The sequence below is a fragment of the Triturus cristatus genome, chromosome 2_1, assembly GCF_964204655.1.
Source record: "Triturus cristatus chromosome 2_1, aTriCri1.1, whole genome shotgun sequence".
NCBI classification, from domain to species: Eukaryota; Metazoa; Chordata; class Amphibia; order Caudata; family Salamandridae; genus Triturus; species Triturus cristatus.
In genome coordinates this window covers 647,196,568-647,219,449 of record NC_140581.1, presented here as the reverse complement: position 1 = coordinate 647,219,449, position 22,882 = coordinate 647,196,568, and positions in this window count along the sequence as shown.

The following is a 22,882-nucleotide window of genomic DNA, read 5'->3' as shown; positions in this document are numbered from 1 at the left end:
GAGGTCCGTGGGCTCCCAGATATTAAGGAGACACCTCGGAGCCTCAGGTCTGAGTTCAACCTCCAGGACTTCACTAAGAATCGAATGTATCTTATGCCAGTACTCCTGAATTATCCCACAGTGCCATATGATGTGTATAAAAATACCTGGTTGGGTGCATCCCCGTCTGCAGGACCCATCAGTTTGTTTCCCCATGTGTACCAGTTGCGGCCCAGTGAGATATATTCTGTGCAATATTTTAAGTTGCACTAGGCGGAGCCTTGCTGATATTGCGACTGTTTTAGGGGATGAGATCGCTGTCTGCCACCCCTCATCATCTAGTTCTATACCGTCCCCCGTCCATCGTTCTCTCAGTAGGGTTAGGGGGTCATGCATGTTGTTGATCAGCTTTTTGTACGTCAGAGATATGGCCCGCTCGGGTAGGTATCCATCAAGGAGTCTATCCTCCAGGGGGTGCTATCAGGTGGTGGGACGTCCCTTGGCAGTGCGGTCCGCAGTGCGTGTCGGACCTGGAGGTATCGGAATAGCTCAGTATCGGCGAGTGAGTATTGGGTCTGCAAAGCACTAAACGGTTTTATTCCCCCCGCCTCCCAAAGGTCATCAATTGTGGAGATTCCGATCAAATCCCACTTGTCAAACCCCTTTGAGTCTCCCAGGTATCCTTGTTTTTGTGAATCCCAAAGCGGGGTAGCAAGTGTTAATCTGTTGGCCCAGCCCAGTGACTGTGTAGCAGTGTGCCATATCTTGGTCGTGTGTTTGGTAGGCCCTGTCAGGGGGAACTTACCAGGAGTGGAGTACAACGCTCGACCGTACCCCCCTTTGGGCAGGAGCCAGCGGTCCATACGGAATCCCGGGGCATCGGGGGGGCCATAGGTGCCATGATTGATCGCGATTAGATGAGCTGCCCAATAATATCTTTTAATGTCAGGCAGTCCAATTCCGCCATCATACCAGCCAAGCGTGAGCTTCGATAGTGCTATGCGTGGCCTGCCTCCCCAGAGGAGAGCCCTCTGAAGGCTCTCTATCTCCCCAAACTACGAGTTAGGAACAGGATCTGCGGCATTTTGCAGTGCATAAAGGAAGCGCGGCAGTGACATCATTTTGAATAATGCCGCTCTACCCAGTAAGGAGATAGGGAGCTATTGCCAGTGCAGAATGTCGCTTTTGAAGTGTCTGATCCATAGAGATAAAAATGCCTAGGTATTTGAATCCGTCGGAGGCTATCGACATTGGGCAGTTTCGGGGTAGTTGCGGGGTGTCACCGCAGAGGACATATATGTGTGACTTCTGCCAGTTAACTCGGAAGCCCGAGTATCTCCCAAAGATGTCCAGGATATCAAGTAGGACAGTAAGGGATCTCTTAGGGGAGGCGAGGTAGAGAAAGAACGTCATCCGCGTACAAGGATATCCTGTCTTCCCATCCCGGTGCCCATCGAAGTCCGCGAATGGCAACATCACTGCGGATCCAGGCTGCGAGGGGTTCGAGGGCCATAGCGAACAGGAGGGGAGAATGGGGGCAGCCCTGGCGGGTGCCCCGCCCGAGTTCGAAGGGGGCGGATTTTCTGTTGTTTACTACTACCTGCGCCATGGGCGTGGCGTCGAGGAGTTTCACCCAGCTGATAAAAACCGGACCAAGGCCGAAATTTGTTAGCACTGCAAATAGATAAGGCCATTCAAGGGTGTCGAATGCCATAGTAGCATCTAAGGAAGCTATGATCGCGTCCTCTCGTATTGTGTGGGCCCTACCCAGCACCCCGTTCAGATGCAAATTCAGGGCAGTATTCCTCCGGGGCATAAATCCCGACTGGTCGGGATGGACCAGGTCCCCCACAACCTTAATCAGTCTATTAGCAAGAACCTTGGCTAGTATTTTGGGCTCAGCGTTTAGTAAGGAGATAGGCCGATAGGAGGAGCAATCCACTTTGGGCTTCCCTTCCTTGTGTATGGTAACGATTGTGGCCAAGCGTTGGTCCAGAGGCAGTATCCCCCTGTCAAGGCTGGAGGTGTACATGGACCTGAGATAGTGACCTAGTTTATCAGGACAAAGCTTGTACAGCTCGATAGGGATACCGTTGGGGCCAAGAGCTTTACCCGGGCGGAGCGCTCGTATCGCTATTGCGATTTCCTCAGTGGAGAGGGAGCTGTCTAAGAATTGGCGGTCCGTCTCTGAAAGGGTAGGAAGGGAAATGTCCCTTAGAAAATCAAGGGAGTCCTCAACCGTGTTGGGGGCACCCGGTGTGTAGATTGCAGAGTAATGGGTTGCAAAGCGAGTGGCTATCTCTTGAGGGTCTGTAACAGGGTTTCCGTCCACTCCCATGAGTTCAGGGACTAGGCGGCTAGCACGTTCTCTCCTATCGAGCCAGGCAATCAGTTTTCCTGCCTTGTCTCCCCAATCATATATACGGCCCAATTTTTCTTGCCCCAGCGTTTTGGCGCGGTCAGTAACCAAGGCCCGATATTCATCCTGACAGAGCCTGAGTTCATGCATCGCGTCAGGTGCAGGGTTCGAGTTAACTGTATGTTCAAGCTGGTGCATTCGATGTTCAGCGTCCGAGATGTCCTTCAGTCTTTCCTTTTTTTCCCCCGCTATGAGGGACAGGGCTTGACCTCGGATTACAGTTTTAAACGCCTCCCAGAGCGTTTGCGGGGAATCGACCGAGTGTTCGTTTTCTGTAAAGTAGTTGTCAATAGCTTTGATCAGCTCCCCACGTATCTTAGGGTTCTTAAAGTGCCAGGGATTTATGGGGGCGATACGACCTATTTCCGTATGATCTAGTACGACATGGGCCCATAGAGGGGAGTGGTCAGATATACCCCTCGGGAGATGCCTAATTTCGTGAATATGAGCAACCTGGGATGCAGGGGCAATTATGTAGTCCAATCGGGAGAGGCTGTGGTGCGCGTTAGAGTAGAAGGTGTGCTGAATTTTGTCCGGGTTGTAAGTTCGCCATAAGTCCACCAGACCCATAGCTTCCCAAAAATTTGAGAGTGAGTGTGTCGTTTGGGGCAATATACACGGCGGGTGCCTGTCCAGCTCGCCCGATACTACAGAGTTAAAGTCCCCGCCCATGACAAGCTGCCCCACTGGTAGGGTGAGTAGTAGAGCACTAAGGTCATTGAATGTCGTTGATTGCAACCCAGGGGGCACGTATACTGAAAGAAAGGTTATGGTATGCCCCTCCCACCTGCCGGTGACACCCACATATCGCCCATGGTCATCTGCATAGGAGGATGTGATCGATAGCGGGAATGATTTTTTAAGCATGATCCCCACTCCTAATGAGCTAGACGTGAAGCCAGCATGCGCCACCATCGAGTATCCCCACCTGGACATTGCTCCACACTTATTGCCTATTAGATGCGTTTCTTGGAGCAGGACGACATCCGGAGACAATCTTTTAATGTGTTGGGTAACCACCCCCCGCTTGATTTTGTCCCCCAATCCGTTAACATTCCAACTTAAGATTTTAAATTCCTTGTTGCGTTGCGTACCCATTTATGTGTCGATAAGGATTGAAACAGCAATATAGAATTAAACACTATGCCATCAAACATACAATAATACACAGCAACCGAAAAAACCAACAGTCCCTCCCAACTCCCCCCCTCCCTGCTGCCCTGCACTCCGGGCTTAAAACTACCTATAAGACAAGAAATGCAGAGTGCCTGTCGACAGGCCGAGCTATTTTGATTACACATGTGGGAAATTGATAGGATATGGACAGATATCTCTTGTCTGGAAATTGACTCAGCTACACAGGACTAAACATGTGTGTGTTATCCCTTGTCTGTGCATTATGGTGGCTTTCACATATATGTGTATGCTGCATTACTTTGTTCTTGGGAGCTTGCAAAATGTTCCTGTATAGAGATTTGAGGCTTCATATACTCCAATGTTTTAGTATAATATTGTGAGCTTGTCAAAGTGTTCTAATTGTATGCAGCACTTAGGGGACATGTATACTTGAGCACTACAGATGTTACTTGAACAGTGTATACATGAGTGTGACCCAGTGTAAAATCTTGATTCACTGCTCCGGTAACAAGAGTCAGTACAGACTATTTAGCCAGATAGGACTGTGGCATAGTGTGCCACATGAAAATGTTTGAAGATGCAGAATTTGTACTTGTCCTGCATGCAGACCATTTTAGCATTGGAGTTCAAGGCATAAGCCCATCATGGCTACTGAGGATGGAAGTATGGTCATGTCAACTTAGGAATTTGTCCTTCCCATATGCATGCCCACTTTCAGACTCCGTTGCATGAGATGGGACATGTTTGTGATAAGCCCTGACACTCAGGAGCATTACATATCAGACAACAGGCCAAACAGTGCCCTGTTGGCCATGTGTTTATTTTAATTTGAGATACATCTAACAGATGTTTCCATTGCCATCAGATGTTTGGTAACCATCATTCACTGGCAGACTGACAAGTGACATGTTTACATATGTGTGGTAAAAATGAACAGTGGCTTTGACATTATACAAGACCTTGCTCTGTGATGTGTTATGAAAATAAATCTGTGTCAAGTATATGCAGATGACTGATGTGAATCTGTTTCTCCTCCTTGTTCACAGCATCTCCTACGGCAACTGGAGGAGGCAGTTCCACTGATCAGGAAGAAGCGGCTAGCCAGACGGGGTCTACTGTGGTAGAGGTTGAGGGACCCAGTGGCACAGAGGGTGAGGGGAGCCACGCCGAGGGCCACTCATAAACATCAACATCAGCTGATGAACCATCCAGCTCCAGTGATGACTCCCTTGTGGTGGTGGGTGTTTCCAGAGCAGAGGCTGCACCCACAGTCTGTCCACGCCACCACCACCACCTCCACCCTCCCAGCTGCTCCCATTCCATAGGTCTGTGGACAATCCTGTGTGAGGGAGCATGTCTCTTTTGGTCCAGGCACCGCACCCCCTGCATCTGTCATCCCTGCTGCCCTGAGTGTGGAGTCTGTGGACTTGCTGAAACAGTTATATGTGGGGCAGACATCGAGGCTGAGTGTCCTCCAAACACACACCAGTCTATTGACATAATTGGTGTCATACATGGAGGGCATGTATTCAGACATGTCTGCCCTACAGCGGACAAATAAGTCCATGGCCTCCTCACCTAAAGGCAGCAGTGTCCCTCCTACAACAGTCTCTCATCCCTCCTACCTCTGCACCATCCACAGTCCACACTAAACTACCTGACCAAAGCACACTCACACAGGCACATGCACACACCCCAACAGACAGAAGCCGTGCACAGCAACCTAAGACAAAGTCAAAACAACCATGCACGCACACTCAGGGACTGACATCACACACACAGGGCACATCCATGACTACTCCGCATTCCTCAGCTACCTCTCCCTCCAAAAGCCCTTTTCTTGACTCCCCTGCAACCCCCCTTCACAGAGGGTCTTCCTCTGTGACCATGGCCTCTTCCCCACTGATACATCAGCCCAGACTCACAATGGGAAGGGGAAATCACCACACAGAGAGAGGAGATCCCCCACCGCACACAAACCCGCCCCTAAGAGTAGGAACACTGAATCCCCAGCTGTACATCCCCCAGGACAAAGGAAAGCAAAACCCTACCACCATCCCACACTTCCTCCCCAAAAGTTACATCCGCCAAAGCCAAGACCACCCCTTTCAAAGTTTGCACACCAACAGCCATCCCAGGTTCACCCACACACGATTACACCATCCCGAAGATGATAAAGCCCTCACCCCTACCACAGGCACTTTCACGACACCACACCCTCAGTCAGTCCCAGAAACTGCAGTGGAGACCTTGCCCCCCCCCGAGCTGACATGTCCACTGCAGTGGAGCCCCCACCCCCTCAATCTGACATGGGCATTGCAGTAGAGGCCCCACCCCCTCAATCCAATATGTCCATTGCAGTGGAGCCACAACCCCCTCTATCCGAATTGTCCACTGCAGTTGCTACGGACACTCCAGTAGCCCCCAATCCTCCCATTACCCATCCTGGTACACCCTAATCCTTTCCCTGCTGTGCCTGGCCTACCCCAGAAGATGCCCCTCCTTGTGGAGTTGTCCCCTAATTATGTCAGTGCAGGCAAGCAATGGATGAAGACTCATCATGTCTACCCCCTGAAGGACTAATTGACATTGACTGGCCATTGGCATTATTTTTCTTTGATATTCGTGATTTCACATTTAAATGCCGAATAAAGCAATGTTTTGTTATTTTGGCAATTATAATTTTGTGTGCATAATGTTGCTGATTAGTGTACTGAAATTGCTGTTGAAATATTGTTTGAGGACAAAAACATGATAGAGTGATGTGAAGGATGGCCTGAGATCCATAGGATATGTGTCCTATCACAGTATGTGGCAGATGTTGTTGCCTGAAATTACTGGTTGTCAGGATCCACATAGCTTTGGACAAGTAGTGTGACATTCTTTTGACAACCTACAATCTTTGGCTTACACTTTTGAACATATGTCGAGCTGACATTTGTACTCACTTTAAATGTTTCTAATGGTAGGCACCACTCCATTGGACATGCATATTAGTGCATTGATGATGAACAAGTCATCTGTCTCATCAGTGCCACTTGGTAAACATGGATTATGACTATGTGCCGCAGACTTGGCTCAGGCTCATGGGGCCAAAGTATTCTATGTGATGTAATAGTTTAGTCAATGTCCGAGTATCATTCTGACAAGGCAGACCCATGCCAAGACCAAGCTTGACAGCGGACCTTCCACAGTAGTGAAATCACCTCTTGGCAGTGTGTTAATCTGTGACCTTTTCCAAAGCCAATGGTATGTGTTATGTGAGCATTAATTTTTGTGTTGACAGTACCTTTTTTTACCAAGACTGTAGTCCCTGCAGATGTTCCTGTCTGCGAGGCTTGCCAAATTGTCCAGTGATTTGTCAGCCTATTTGACTGTGAGTGTCTGTGATGTGGGTGCTTCGGACAAAACGAGTCAATATGGTGTCCACCCTGGTTGGGTTACTATAAGTGCCTGAATTGTGGGTAAACTCACATTAGACATATTTACGATTCCACAAGTCACATCTGTGCTACCAACATCAGCATGTTTTTTATCTGTCATCTGTTTTCGGGTGTTTGGCACTTGTATGTATGTATGACTGCTCACACTCAGCAGATTCTTCCCTTCCCTGTCACCTGATGTCAACGTGTCGTATCTGTAGGTCTTCTTGAGTGTTTCATTGTTCTGGGACAGTGTTAAATTTCCACATGTATCTGATACATTTCATGTTATGCACATGTACTCTGTCCTAAGTGGAGTGACAAATTCCACCATGTGTAATGCCTAGCTATGTGACTTGTGTTTGTAAAACACAGATCCAACCACCACCCCTGGGATTGTCATGGGTGCATGTGCTATGTCACCATTCAATGTAGGCTTAGCTGATGCACATTGCGTGTGATCAAGGTGCGTGGTGTTTAGACTTGCCAAATGTGACTCGCCTCTTGGCAAGGCCCCTACCTATATTGTGGCCTTACATTAAAGGCCATGCCCTGTAAGTTATATTTGGGTATGTGGGTATGTGTAATTGAAGTTGTTCTGGCAAGACACTTGACACAGTGCACAAGAGTGAGTGTGATCCAAAGTATGGTCCCCATCATAATTTAGCATCTCAGAGGGTCATCAGACAGGATACTGTCACCACATTGTAGTGGCCTTGAGGGTACCAGGGATAGAGAGTCAATCTCCTGATGTATTGTCTGGAGTTTCACCAATCTTGTTCCACAGGTGACTGTTGTGGACCTGCACATCAAACCATGCCAAATTGCCAAAATTCTGTAACACAATAATGGAGATGCATCTGGATTATACTTAAGGGTGGGCGTCAAATTCCGTTCCTCTCGTGGAATTGCAATACTTTGACATTTTCACGTTCCGCGGAGAGCGCGAAAATGCCCAAATTTCCGCTATTTGCTGCGTTGCGAAGATTTTTTTCATGTTCGCGCTTTGAAAATGCGTTCCCGCACGCGCGATCGCCTTACCGGGATCCCTGCGTTCACCGACGAGTTTTCCAATCCGTTCGCGTGCACTACGAGATGTTGATAGCCGGTCGCGCTATCCCGTGAGAGTTCGCAATCACGTCAATCACCTCGCCATCAGATACCGCGAGAGTCTGCGATCCCGAACCCGTCATTTTCCACCGCGAGAGAGAGCATGAGGTCACAAACATGTCAATCTCTACCGCGACAAAGAGCATGAGATCGCGAATACGTCATTTTGGACGTGCCATCGACATCCGGCAGAAGTGTGGTGAAGGTCGCGAACACGCCAAATTTTCAATTTGGAGAAGAATATTAACTCTAGCTGCATAAAACCTTCTCAAAATGATGATTTGGATGGAAAAAGCTCCTCTGATTGACATTTGGCTGTCCTTTTTGTGCAAGGAGTCCTTTTAAAAAAAAAAAACTTTTTGGGGGGGGGAGAGGGAGAAAGTGCCACAGAGTCTCCAACTTCCTGTTCCTGTCCATCAGGCTCCTCCCAGTGCTTTGTCCATCTCCTGTTCATTCTGCCTTTGGATTTCAGCTGGAAGGATCGCTCTTTGTGTCTGCTGCATCATTATCATTGGATTTGAGGACTTTTGAATTTGATATTTTACAAGTAAGTTGGTGTTGTGTCTGTTTGATTGGGGGCATTGCAGTTGATGCAACTACAATTTTGGTACTTATCATTCTTTTTTTTTAATGGTTGGGGGTAGTCAGTAGGCCCAGAGCTAGACATGGGTGGGTGCATGCTGAAGCAACTGTTCCTTTGGTGGGTGTTGAATGTTTTTCAAACATCATTTAAGGCATGGATGGCATTGGATTGAGTTGGAAAATTTGTTTTTTGGGGGGTATTTCTGTTTTTAGGGGTGTGTTAAAGAAATGCCTTTGATGTATGTGCCTGGTGTGTTGGTGTGCACCCTGCAGACCTTGTTTTGCCCTGTGGATTTTCGTTTTTGCATTTTATTGCATTAAAAAGGCACAGAAGTGGTTTAGCATGCATCTTTTGCCTGGCTTCTTTATAGTCATTTTGTCAGTTCATTGTTTGCCAAGCCTCCTGCTTGTTGCTTCTGAGTGTCCATGTGGCTTGTGGCCTTTTCTGGTATGAGTAGTTATTATGGGCCTGCATGGTTTTCCTATTGGCTTACTGCTTCCATACATCCCCTTTGCCAGCAGCAGCTCCCTTTCATTACATTTGTATTTTTGTGGTTGTTCTTATTCTTTCCTATCCTTCCTGAGAGTGTAGTACTAGTGTGTGTATACAGTACACAGTAAGTAGTATACCATAGCCCTTGTTGCCAAAGTCTCACAAATGGCTGCACTATATCTTCTATTTTTTTGTTTGTACTAGTAGTAATTGAACCACAACAACAAATGCAACATTTCACTGATGTTCTTCTCCTGGCTTATTTGTTTTTAGGTGCACAAAAAGACAGAGGAGGAGGTAACTATCAACATCATCCGTTGTACTGTAAGAGAGAAGTCCTGCTGCCCACCACATAACGTCCAACTGTGACCACAGACATCTCTGCAACTTGTGCACCTGCGTCCTGTCTGACCTCTGAAGAAAATGGGCCCAAAGAAAGGTACCAGGTCCTTCAGTACCAAGAAAGTTGCCGTTGAGAAGAAGGAACAGATAAAGCAAGAGACACTAACCACGACTGGCGTGCCGGCAAATGTGCTTTTTGGGACCAAAAAACACACGCCTGCAGCATCGTTGTCCGGCGGGAACCAAGCTGGGAGCTGCACATCCGCACCAGTGGGCCAACCCCACCAAGATAGGCCCAAGCCCATGAGTGTCGCAGAGGTAGCCAGTCTACTAACGAACAGCGATGTTGAAATGTCAGTATCGCAAAGTAGTACACAATCAATGCATGCGGAAACTCAGCAGATAAGTCTGCAGGCGCAGTCACAAGAACAGCAGCAGCAGGCGCAGCCGCAAAAACAGCAGCAGCAGGCGCAGCCGCAAGAACCGCAGCAGCCGCAAGAACAGCAGCAGCCGCAAGAACAGCAGCAGCCGCAAGAACAGCAGCAGCCTCAAGAACAGCCGTAACAACAGCCCACAATAGTAGTTGTTCCTCCTGAAGTAGGGGCATTTCAGGAAATCGAGCTTCCTGCAGACAAAGAGGGGCAAGCCACTGTTTCAGAAGATCCTTTGTCTTCCAGACCCTCAGCAAGGAAAACGAGGGTTATTCCATCATCTTCTTCTTCAAGCCCCGCTTCTGATGATCTTGATGCCACTTGGAAGCCACCAGCTCAGTCTGAGAGTGATGCACGCCACAAGACAAGGCTAGTGAAAAGGAAGGTTCCAGAAAGCCTTAGAGTTATGGAGGTAGATGTACAAGAGGGGGATGATGATGATGACGAGCCGATCATCATGGACATCACTCCGGGCCCAAAGGATATGGAGACCAACATTATTACCCTATCCAAAATGGCTGCAAGGGATGTAGCACGGATACCACCAACACAGGTAACACCACCACGTCCTCCAGCTTCCATATTTTCATTTGCAAAGCAAAGGCAGGGACCTACATCCAGCTCAACCACCACCTCAGTAGGTAGTGGTAGAAGTCGCAGTGTAGCTGCTCAGAGTCACATTCCAAGCACACCCTCCAGTTCATCTGGTATTGAAAGTGGCACATCCAGCAGCATCAGAAAGTTCTCCTCCCCAGTTTGGGACTCCTTTTCGGTTAGCAGTAAGGAGGAGAACATTGCTATATGCTCAATTTGTCGACATGCTGTTAGGCTGGGTAAGCTTGGTGCAAACTATGGTACCAGAGGCCAAACAAGTCATCTCAAAATACACCATACTATCGTGTGGGAGGCTCACCTACTTCGCTTAGAAAAAAGTAAAACTCAACCCATTGTTGTTGGGCATGAAGAATCAGGGGACGATATTATTGCGGTGGAAAGTGAACGAGAGGGAGACAATTCTAGCCCTGTCCCCAGTAGTGTAGTAGTACCGCCCACATCCTCCTCAGCAACATCTCAGTGACACCGCAGTAAAAGTCTGAGTCAGGCTGAGACACCAAGGCGACCAAGTAGTACTGCAATGATTATGAAACAAAGTGCGTCGTTGAGCCTAACTGGGTTAAAGAAAACTGCACCACAAAGGAAAATAATCCAGACTACCATTGACAGCATGCTTAGGTTGGAGGGGCAGTAACAACGCAACCACCCAACGGCACGGTTGTACAATGCGAAGCTGGCTAAAATGTTAGCATTGGACCTTCTCCCTGTTTCATTTGTGGAAGGGGTGGGTTTCCTTGAATTGATGTCAACCATCTGCCCTAAATGGAAGATTCCCAGTTGGTCCTATTTCGCAAGAGTTGGTGTTCCAGCACTACATCATGATGTGCTGAAATTGGTTGGACAAGCTTTGCAGCAGAGTGCTGTTCACAATATCCACCTAACAACAGACATGTGGACCAGTTGCCAAGCCACTGATTGCATGTGCATCACTGCACATTGGGTCTCATTTGTGGGGGTTAGAGATAAGCTATCTGAAGGTGCTGTCGACGCAGCTGAGATTTTTAAAGCTACTCAGAAACATGCAACTGTATCCATGTTCGCCATGGAGAAATCTCATACTGCTGTTAACATATTGGAAGAGTTTCAGAGCAAGGTTTTTGAATGGCTGCACCCAAGAGGGCATAAGATTGGTTTTGTTTCCACAGATAATGGCAGTAATGTACTTAAGGCCATGGAGCTTGTTTCCTATTTCAGGGTTCCGTGTTTGGCGCACTGCATTAACATTATTGTTCAAGACTTTCTGAAAAAGGAAGCCATAGTCAGCAACTTATTTACCATCTACAGAAGAATATGCACTCATTTCAGCCATTCCTTTAAAGCTTGGATGCAGCTGAGCATCATTCAACGTGACTATAGAATGGCAGTCAAAGCACTCGTCCAGGAGGTGGCAACACGTTGGAACTCAACTTATTACATGCTTGACCGTCTGAGCAGTACAGGCCAATCAGTGAATATGTCATGCGAAGAGGAGATGCTACTGTGAAAGGCACGAGCCTTCAGATGGACCAATGGTGCATAGTTAAATGCCTGACTGAGATGCTTCTTCCTTTCGAGGTCTTCACACGTAAAGTCAGCAAGGAGGACTGTACTATGGGCCAAGCTATCCCATTGTTGCAAATGCTAGAGCATCAGCTGAAGGAGGTGTCTGAAGCATACAAAGATATAGAGGAAAAAAAAGAAGCATATGAGTTGGTGGAGAGCTTAGCCCGTCGCTTAGCTGAAAATACAAGGGTGCAAAATAAGATTTTGTCACAAAAACATTACATTTGTGCCACAATTCTGGATTCACGGACAAAATGGGCACTGAAGACATTAATTCTTTTTTCAGAAATGGATGTTGCCCGGTACAAGACGTAGATAGCTGAGTCAGCGAGTAAGTTGGAAAATGAACGGCTGCTAATTAAAAGCCCTTTAGATAAACCCACAACAAGTACTGCCACAGGGCATCAGGAGTCAAGTTCAACTTGGGAGCCTGAGGGCAGTGCGTTTGGCTCAGAACACTCACCAACACTATCTACAACAGCAAGAACTGGATCTTCAGGCCCAGTAAAATCATTACAGGATTGGTATTTACAGCAAGGCATTTGTAAGTCCAGTGCTGATGCAACAAGAAAAGAGCCCAAAAATAGTTTTGCACCCCTGAACATTGAGCGGATGGTGCAGGCCTATCTGGATGACCCAACAGAGGTGTACATTGATCAAAACCCATTGAGGTATTGGTATGGGAAAAGGGCCCAATGGCCAGTGCTCAGCAGGCTGGCAATGAACTACCTGGCTTGCCCTGTCGCAAGTGTCTCTTCGTAACGTGTTTTCAGTGCGGCTGGTTCCATTGTAACAGTGAGAAGGACCAGTCTCTCACCCAAAAACGTGGAGAGGTTAACAATGATCAAAATGAATCAGCACTTTATACCACCGAATTACACAATACCTGAATCAAGGGAAGAAGATGAGGACAGCGGCTCAAGTGATGGAACTTGTGTGTTAAATGATGATTACCTACTTCTGGTTGAACCCCCAGAGTTTGAGGATGAGCTATACTTCCCTGACAATTAGGCTTGCACTTCCAGTTCTTACTGTCTTCCTCACTTATTTTCTTTTATTGGTGTATCTGTCTTTCTGGTTAGAAACTTTGAATCACAACAAATCCATCACCACCGTCTTCTAATTGCATTATTGCCATATACAAGTTTCGGCTGGCTGCATATCACAGTACACTCCGCAAAATCCTGCTCCTCCATCCTCCCGAATCTCCAAAAATCCATTGCCCTCAAGAAGTCAGATGATGATTGGATGATGCAAAATAGAAGAAAAAAGAAAAAATATTTCCAAGTCCCTCCAAAATAAGTGGAACATGATTGATTTTGACTACTATACCTATCCTCCTTTGTGATCCGAGAGAGACTGCCCATTAACTGAAGATGAGAAGGAACAGGTACTGAATGATGCCATGCATTGGACGCTGACTGAGTGATTTTGTTGTTGTTTGTTGTGCATGAAGTTACTTCATTGTGTACTTTATGTAATAATTAGGGGTGGGCGGAATTTGCGGAATTAACCTTCGCAAATTATCGCGAGAATGTTTAAAATTATCGCAAACAAGCAGAAATATCGCGAAGATGCGGAAGTTTTTTTCCGGCATGTTCGCGAGATTTTCTGCATGGTTGCGGGTCGCCAACTTACCCATGTGGTTGCTTGCGGGCGCGGCCATCTTGTTTTGAGTTGTTCTCGCGGTGCATGATCGCGAGAAGAAAGACGTGATCGCGCGACGCATGACGTCACTGCGGGCGCGAACTGTCGCGAGACAGCGCAAATGGCTAAAAACAATACAACATCTCATGGAGAACGCGACCGGATCAAGAAAACTTGTCGGCGAACGCAGGGATTCAGGTAAGGCGATCGCGCGCGCGCGAGAATGTATTATTTTACAGCTCGAGCAAGAAACAAATTATCGCCAAGCTGCGGAAACCGGAATTTTTGACATTTTCGCGCTCTCCGCGGAACGCAAAAATGTCAAATTATCGCAATTTCCGCGAACGGAACGAAATTTTTGCCCAGGCCTAGTAATAATCTACACACTAAAAGTAACTCAAGTCCCTTTTCCCTTTTTGTATTTTTAATACCAAATTTGTACTTCTACTGAAGGCCGATACATTGCATTTTGAATATAGGAAGGGGACTTACTCGGTACACCCAGACTGAGTTGAACAACACCATCATGATGACAACAGTGACATAATATCTTCACAGTCACTCAGTACACGGATCGGAGATGATTGATGGAATAAGTCAGGCCGTTTCATGAGTGGCATATAAGGAAAACAAGTAAACAATAACCACAGCAGACCTAAATGTCTGTGTAGCAGTGGAGTCAAGTGTAGAGGTGGTATGACTGCGGTAAATTGTAAAATGCTATGTTGCTGGATATGTGCTTTGTCCGACCCTTTCAAAACATGTACTCTAAACAGAGGATGTGCAAAGGGTGCCGTCACCGTGGCCCTGCTCTGTCCTGTTGATGTTGTGGGTTAATGCTGGAAACAGACTAGAGTAGAGGTGATGCATCCATGCCGCCTTGGAAAGTGTTCTTGTTGCACTACACCATTAACTTGCCCATTTTTTTCAACTTGGTTTCAATCTCAATATCCCTTTTGTTTTTGCAACTACAATAACAGGCCGGGCCTTAACCTGTGCTATACTTGGGAAAACAATGCACACTTACCTTACCGATGAATCTACATCTGCTAGGCAGGCAGTGGCATCATCCAAGATTTATGGACGGAGCATCCATGGAAGGGAGGACCAAGAGGAATGCTGAGATTCAACTCACCATTTGACCAGGATAACACAGTAACAGTATCAACTTTCTACATCTTTTAAATAATTTGATTCATTCTTTTGTCTACAATCATTACAACAGTGTGTTTTTGTTGTTATTACTATTATTATCATTAGGTTTGCTCTCTGTCTATAATTCATTCCTACAGATATTTTAAAATTTTCTTTGCTGTCTGTAAAAGTAAGCCCAGTAACACTGAACACAAACTGTATGTAATCCGGGTCTCTCCTTATCATTAATCATCATGCATGCATTTCCTTTTCCCCCCCTAACATATTGATATGGATTTGGTAGTCTACAAAGATTCTGTTGTTTGATGTTTGTCCATGCATACTGTTTTTCTTTCTCAAACCTTTCCCCAAAACCCCCTTCCCAACCATTCAACAAATCATAACCCTCTTCCCCCGGGCTGTGTGACTTATTGAGGTAAGACTACATTGAATGTACACCAATAATTTATCACACGGTTGCTGGGGCGGATGTGGCAAAAGCAACAGTACTCCAATTTCAAGGCAGGGATGGGTTCTTCTTCTGCTTGCCCACCCATGAGCAGTATATTTGTGAGGTAATTTTTTTACCAAAGGAACCGGCTAATACATCAGCATTAATTCCCGGCATTGATTGGATTAATGGATTTCATTCGTTGTCATCCTCCTACACAGCACTAACAGTTACGCTTGTGTCCAGTGTACTGTAGGCTTAGTCAAGTGACTCGACACAACTAGAGCTTATAACTCTGTGTACTCCTAGGCTATCCCCACCACCATTATGTTTTGTTGTATTTGGGCATATTATTGTTTGGCAGTAAGTTCTGTACTGTACTTCATTCTACTACTCCTTGAAGAGCCTCTCTCAGGTTATTCACTGCCTCATTTTCTATTTTGGCAAATGCTGCTGCCAGTGTCTACTACTACTACTACCACCACCACAACCATGGCATGTTAGGAAAGAAAACCATCATCACCATGCATTCATCGCTGTGTCTAAGTTAAACATCAAGCAAAGGTAAGAGAAGTTTGGGGGAGGCATAATTAATAATGGACATGTTTTCATTAATTCAATTTCACACACCCCTTTGAGTCCAGTTGCAGAGTGCCTAGAGTAGAAGAGACTGACAGTACTAGTAGGACAAGTCACTCAGTGAGGGGTGCCACATCTATCTGTTTCTGTCTTACAAAGTCATCCAATTATTAAAATCAAACACTGGCTGTGGGCGGCCCTGCACCAGCAAGGAAAGAAGGATACAGTGTGATGTAAAACAGTAACCCCACCCAGAAAACATTAACAACATTGTATGTAAACTTAAGTAGAAATATATTATTTAATACCCTAACAAAAATAAACTAAGTAAAAAAAATCCCACACCTGACCCACCCCTCTCCCTAACCCCAACCAATGTCCGTAAAGAAAATGTCCAATTGTCCAAAAGAGAAAACCCAATGCCCGGATCCCACCCACCCCAAGAATAATTAAAAAAGGGGCAATAATAACAGGGTCTAAGTTCGGCGGGCTTTTTTCAGGAGGACACGAACTTGCTCCCCCAGGTGGGCAACATGGCGCTTCAATGCGCGGCAGTTGCATCCACAGGGGGGGGCAGCACTGATGGAGGGGCGGCGGCGGGCGACTGCCAGATGGTAGTGCCGTACCACTGGAGGGCGGTGGCTGGGGCCCGGGGTATTGGAGGAGGCTGCTGCCGCCTCCTCCACTTCCTCTTCCAGGACCACCAGCCGACGATATTCGGTCTGTATGCCCTCCAGTTTCTGACGCCGGGTCTTGGCTGCCAACTCCTTCCAGTCAGGTTTCCCCTTGGAAGGAGTAGCTTTATATGAAAAAGAAAAAACAAGACTATTGTAAAATATACTCTTAGCAAAGCAGTAAGACAAATATTTCTACACATAGTGGCACGGTAGCACTAGCAAGCACATAACATTTGTGGTATGTACTATCTATCCTCCCACTTTCTTGGACTTTAACATTTGTGGGAGTTTCAGGCATTTAACCAACCATGCATCTGATTCCTATAAGCCACCAGTATGCATGCTGCATGCATCCCATGAATCCTTCTCTGCCAGACATAAATCTTAAATCTCGCCCGTCCTTCTTCCTTCCACTCTTCTTTCCCTTTTCGTTCAACCCATCCATCAAGGTCATGTGTTCTGACTTTAATTCTTCTCCATAAAACTTTCACAGCTGAGTTGAAATCATCAGATAGAAGAGGCCATTGGTTACTCAACACTCCCGCCACTAATGCTTTTACTAATGCTAAGTAAAGGGTGTCTTCAACCGTTCACTACAACCTCTTACTTAGTAAGTGAACTGTAAAGTATTATACAGTACACCCTTGCAGTGAGTGTAATGTCAATAAGTAGGGATTAGGAATCTAACTTACCACCGCCTGCCACCGCTGTTGGCTCACACCCTGCAGCTCCTCCTGCAACTGCTGCCTCCTCCTCTCCTCCGTCAGCAGCCGCGTCGCCGCTGGTCCCGGCACTGGAGGTTGGAAGTGCGCCTTGAAAAAACATTACACATTTTTTAGGTGTCATATCCACCTCCCCCTATTTTTTACTAGCAAGATTGAAAAATGAGTTAATAGTAATACATACATATACAACATACATCACTAGTACAAATCAAGTAGTAGTAGAGTAGACACTAGTAGTTATATGGTCCCTAGAGTCATTCTAGTCTTTGCTTAGTTAGCCCGAGCCATGCTACCATTTTACCTTTTTGTCTTTTATTTTAGCACACGTGTCGTTACCTCGCAGCTTGTTGTATAAAGAGTGACGCCTTTGAGCCCACATGAACTCATACTGCTTCTGTCTAAGCGCTGCGTACAAGGTCAATCAAAACAAGCCACTTTGTTATGGAGTTCTGGTGTTAGTCCATATTGCTTATCCAAAGTGCTACACTTTTTGCCACGACTGAGAAATGGTTGCAATATACTAACGCACACCATTTTTCTCCTACCAGACGGAAGATTCCATTCTACGAACCAGAGCTTTGCAGAGCTTATGATGTAACCAGTACTAGCTTCTTCTAAGGTGAGGGGTCCACAGAATTCACTCAGATCTTCATTTATAATTTTACATAAACTATAGTCCTATTCCTACAAAGGGGATGGTGGTGCCTCCACCACTGTTCACTTATTATTAATCATGATTTCGGCTTTTTTTTTCTTCGTTCTATGGACTTCTAGTTGTTGTAAGTGTAACTAAGTGCAACAATGTTTATAGTTTTAATCTTATACATTTTGCTGTTGGTGATGCATTATAGAACAACGTACAGAGCTTGTCAGTTGCAAATACAATTTTTGAACTTACATAGACTCTGTGGTATTTGGTGTGGATGGACTTACACGAGTGAGCGAGCGAAAGGACTGAGAGGTCAGGAGTGTTATGTTCTGGGTTGTCTATTCATTGGGTATCTTGGGGGGGTTCGGAGAGCTAATAGTAATAAAACACTATTATACCTAGTCGGGCAGGGGATTGTGGTGGGTTCTGTTCCGATTGAGGTGTGAGTATGAGGAAGGTCCAACCTCTCATCACCAACATCCTATTTTCTTGTGCAATGTTCTGTATGTGGAAATCCCTACAACAATAGTAGTATGTCCTATCCTATCAAAATAGTAAAATCTGGTTGGGCATTTTGTTGGTGTGAATTGTCAAAAAATATCAAGATTAATAAAGCCTCAAAGATTAAGAAGAATAGAAAGAGTACAAGAGGACAACCCAAAGGACTGGACTCATCAATGGCTAGAGCTACTGGTGAATCTGAATTTTATTTAAAATATTTTAAATAATGAGTGGCCAACTGGGCATGCTTAGCTACAGACAGACTAATAATAGTTGTACAGAGAGTCATAAGAGAGGCAGTTAGAGACAGGGATAACAAGAATCTAGAAACAGATAGTCTAGATCGAAGGGTAATTGTTGGTAAAAAATAGCATTAGGAAACAGAAACAATAGTTCAGGAAAATAATACGGTGCAGTAAAAGTTAGTGAATAAGAATTAATATTAAAAACAGGAAAACTTACTGGGGCCAGCAGAAGAGCCCTCGTTCTGGTCCTCCTGTCCGACTGGAACTGCTCCCGCCGACTCTGCCCCTGTCTTCTTGCCCCTGGGTGCTGATCATGAAAGATATAAGAAAGAAAGAGACAAACATTGATTGGTGTGAAACAAATAAAATATTTTGATAAGACTGTCAAAAAAACATTTGTGTAAACAACAATTGCAATAAAATTGACATATCTAATCTGGTCGACAAGTAGTATCTGGGGATTCACGGACCGACTAGTTATTATTTATCTACACTAATCCAGTGTTCCATTCTGATTCCAGAATACTAGCTAAGCCTAAGTAGTACGTACCACCTGACCGAGCCCACCTATTCCAGGCATGCCAATTGTACATTAAGTAAGCATTTCCACTTCTTTTAGTCCTCAAAAATGCATAAATGGAGGACATATTTTTGCATACACAAACTTGTTGGTTCGTTGATGCAGATGTTCTGCTAGTGCTAAGCCTATTAGCACTCACTGAACAAACTACAAAAGGTTCTACTAAGGACTGGGGTAAGCACTAGCAGCACTCAGCAGCACGTGAAGTAATAGAGGGGGCGTCGCAAACTACTGAAATTTACAAACTTATAATAAGTAACTAAACCTAAGTATCAATCCACCCCTATCTCTTAGTGACAGGACAAAGGAAGGACTAGAGTCACTCTAGCATTACCTAACTTAAGTTTTCTAAAATAAACTCTTACATAATCACGCAAAACGAGCACAAATGCAAAGTTGCAAATAACAAGATTAGTAGCGCAGAGCACCAGTGTCATAACAATTACAGAAGACTTTTAAACGTAAATTACCTGTAATGTATGTAAGCAGCAGTATTCTAGCTGGTTGGAAAAAAAATAAATTCGCAATATATAACACAGAGCAGAAGAACAGACACAAAGTAGTAATAATTAAATAGCTACTCACCAAAGACCCGGGACCTCCACTCCTAGCAGATCCAGCAGGTCCTGCTCCCGGTCTAGGATATCGGACCACCGGTGCGTCAGCTGGATCTGACTGCGCCGGACATCCGAGCAGCGAAACACTGCCCGGCGCACCTTTCCCCACCGCTGCCGACGCTCCCGGAGCCCGTACCCGGACCCAGGCCTGCCGCCTGGGTTAAGGGGAGGTGGTGCTGCACAAAAAAAAACCAGAGCAGCCAACTCCACCACCCCAAATAAGGCCTGTGCCTGCACCCCTTGTGGGCGCCGCCTTCTGCAAGGAAGGCGGTCGCGCCTCAGGCTGCAATGCCCCCTGCGGCCCTTTGCTATGGTTCTGGGGTAGGCGGGGGGAGGAAAAGAAAAGGTAACAATTAAAAAAGCAAGTAAAAGAAATGAAAAAGGCAGGTAATAGAAAAAGAGTGAAAAAGTAGTTAAAATACACACAAAAAGTAGACAAAAACAATAAATAAAGAGTCAGGAAAATAGAGAGAGAGATAATAAATAAAAAAGATCAAAAAAAAGTTTTCAGAAGCAAAGGATTGAAAAGATAGAGGGAGGATTGAAAAGCAGGCCCCAGAACCATAGCATAGAGTGAAAAACAAGATGGCCACGCCCATTGCGATTGCATGGGCAAGTTCGCGAGATATTTTCCCCCCGAGCACGCAAAAAGCTTCGCGAACACGCAATACGCGTTCCCGAACAGGAAATACATAATGCGAACAAACGCGAGCATGCATTGCGTGACCCGAAACAGGAAATAGCATTGCGAGCGGGCGGGACAAGTAAAAACAAGATGGCTGCGCCCATTAGCGACCGCATGGACAAGTTGCCGACACATTTCCAACGCGATCACGCAAAAAACATCGCGAATGGGCAGGACAAATACTTCCGCGTCTTCGCGATATTTCTGCGTGTTCGCGATAATTTGTTGCGTTTTCGCGAAGATTTGCGTAACACGATTATGCAATTTCCGCCCACCCTTAATTATACTCAGAACTCATATGTCTCAAGGAAGTTTAGACTACCATCGTATGTGGGGGTAGCCTAGAGACACTTACACCCACTCACACGTGTTTGTTCTGCAGTGTGTGTTTGGCTGGTTGTTTTAGTGCATCTTGACCCACGTATTTCTACTGGCTTCGTGTGCATTGAGTCGATGTTTGTTTTATTTTGTTCATCTATTGTCCTTGGGTCTCCTACATCTTCAATCTGGCCATTGATCATGTTCCTAATTTGCCATTGCTGCCACAGTGTGGACCAGGATCTTGTCTACACTGTTGTTTCTGGCAGATTTCCTTTGTATGTGTGTCTGCTTGTGAACAAATGTGTGTTTATGCATTTTGATGGTCACTTCTTACATTGTCCAATTGAACATTGGTGGCAGTGTTAGCCCACAATGGCAATGCTGGTCTCCACATGGCAGGTAGTTTTTTTGAAGGCACAACAATGTTTGCCTCAACAGATATGTATTTGTTTAGCACACAACTACTACATTGCTTGTGGTTTTAGGTAACCCTGGGCGTGTTTCGCGTAGTAGCGCTACACATAGCTACGCGAAGTGCACTTTGCACTATGCGAGATACGCGCAGCACTACCCGAACTGCATAGTGCGCTGTTCGCAATGATTGCACAGTGCCGGGTGCTTGTTCGCACTCATTGAAAACGGCATCTTGCACAGTGCGAGCTGTCGTTTTCTGCCGCTCGAGTAGATTTTTACTCGGCGGCAGCTTTCTCAACGCGGACAGGTAGTTTCTCATTGAGAGCAGTCGCGAGCATACGCAACCACTTGCAATGAGTAACCTGACCTCCCTGCGGTGAGAATCTCGCTGGGAAGTTTATTTTCCACGCTCGAGATCGGAACTTGATGTTGCTGATCGCGAACGAGGAAAAAGTCTCGCCGGGATGTCATTTTGCTCGCTCGCGGTCGCCATCTTGACGTCGAGCGAGCAAAAAATGGCAACTACGCTACGCGATTTTGCACTGTGCTACGTGCAATTCGCGTAGCGCGAAGTAGCACAAACTCTGAAAACTTTGCAAGCGTAGCTTAGTTGTCCGCCCAGGGTTAGTTTTAGGCCTCAGAAAGTCATACATGATTGTTTGCACATGCTGGGAGTCGGAACCCATCACTCACTTTTTGGTCACTCCACGGATGTGGGTGGTTCTGACCCATGTCCCCTATGTGCTTGTCAACACTGGGGTTTTGTACACCACACTCACCTTTTTGTCACTACACTGATGGCGGTGTTACACCCCATGTCCCCTATGTGCTTGGCAACGCTGGGGGTTTGAACCCCACACATCTTTTGGTGACAACACTGATGGGAGGGGTACTTATACCCCATCTCCCCTATGTGCTTGACAATGCAGGGGATTTGAACCCCACAATCTGCTTTTGTTCACTACAGTGATGGATGTAACTGCCTTTGTTTTCTTAATGTGTCACTGATTCTGGATGTTTGCACACAATATGCAAGCTTGACATGGGAGTTGGGGGGGAGTGTTCACCCAACACCCCCTCTGGGATGGACAATGCTGGGGGGATGGACATACACCCCCTTTAGGGTGGACAATGTTGGGGGGATGCTGAGGGGGATGGACAATAAACCCCCTATGGGGTGGAAAATGCTGGGGGGATGGACAATAAACCCCTAATGGGATGGACAATGCTGGGGGATGGACAATTAACCCCCAATGGGGTGGACAATACTAGGGGGATGGACATACACCCTCTCTGGAGTGGACAATGCTGGGGGATGCTGAGGGGATGGACTTTAACCCCCCTATGGGGTGGACATTGCTGCAGGGATGGACAATTAAGCCCCTCAGGGGTGGACTGTATTGGGGGGATGGACATCCACCCATATGAGTGTTTTGGCTTTCACAGGATCGTAACGTTTTTGTGTGTGGTAGGTGTCTGTCTTACCATCTGTGATGTACGCGTTGGTTCTGGTTGTTGATTCGGTTATAGGCGTACAGTATAGGGATGACATGCACGATCAGATACATGGCAGCTTCGTCTCTTA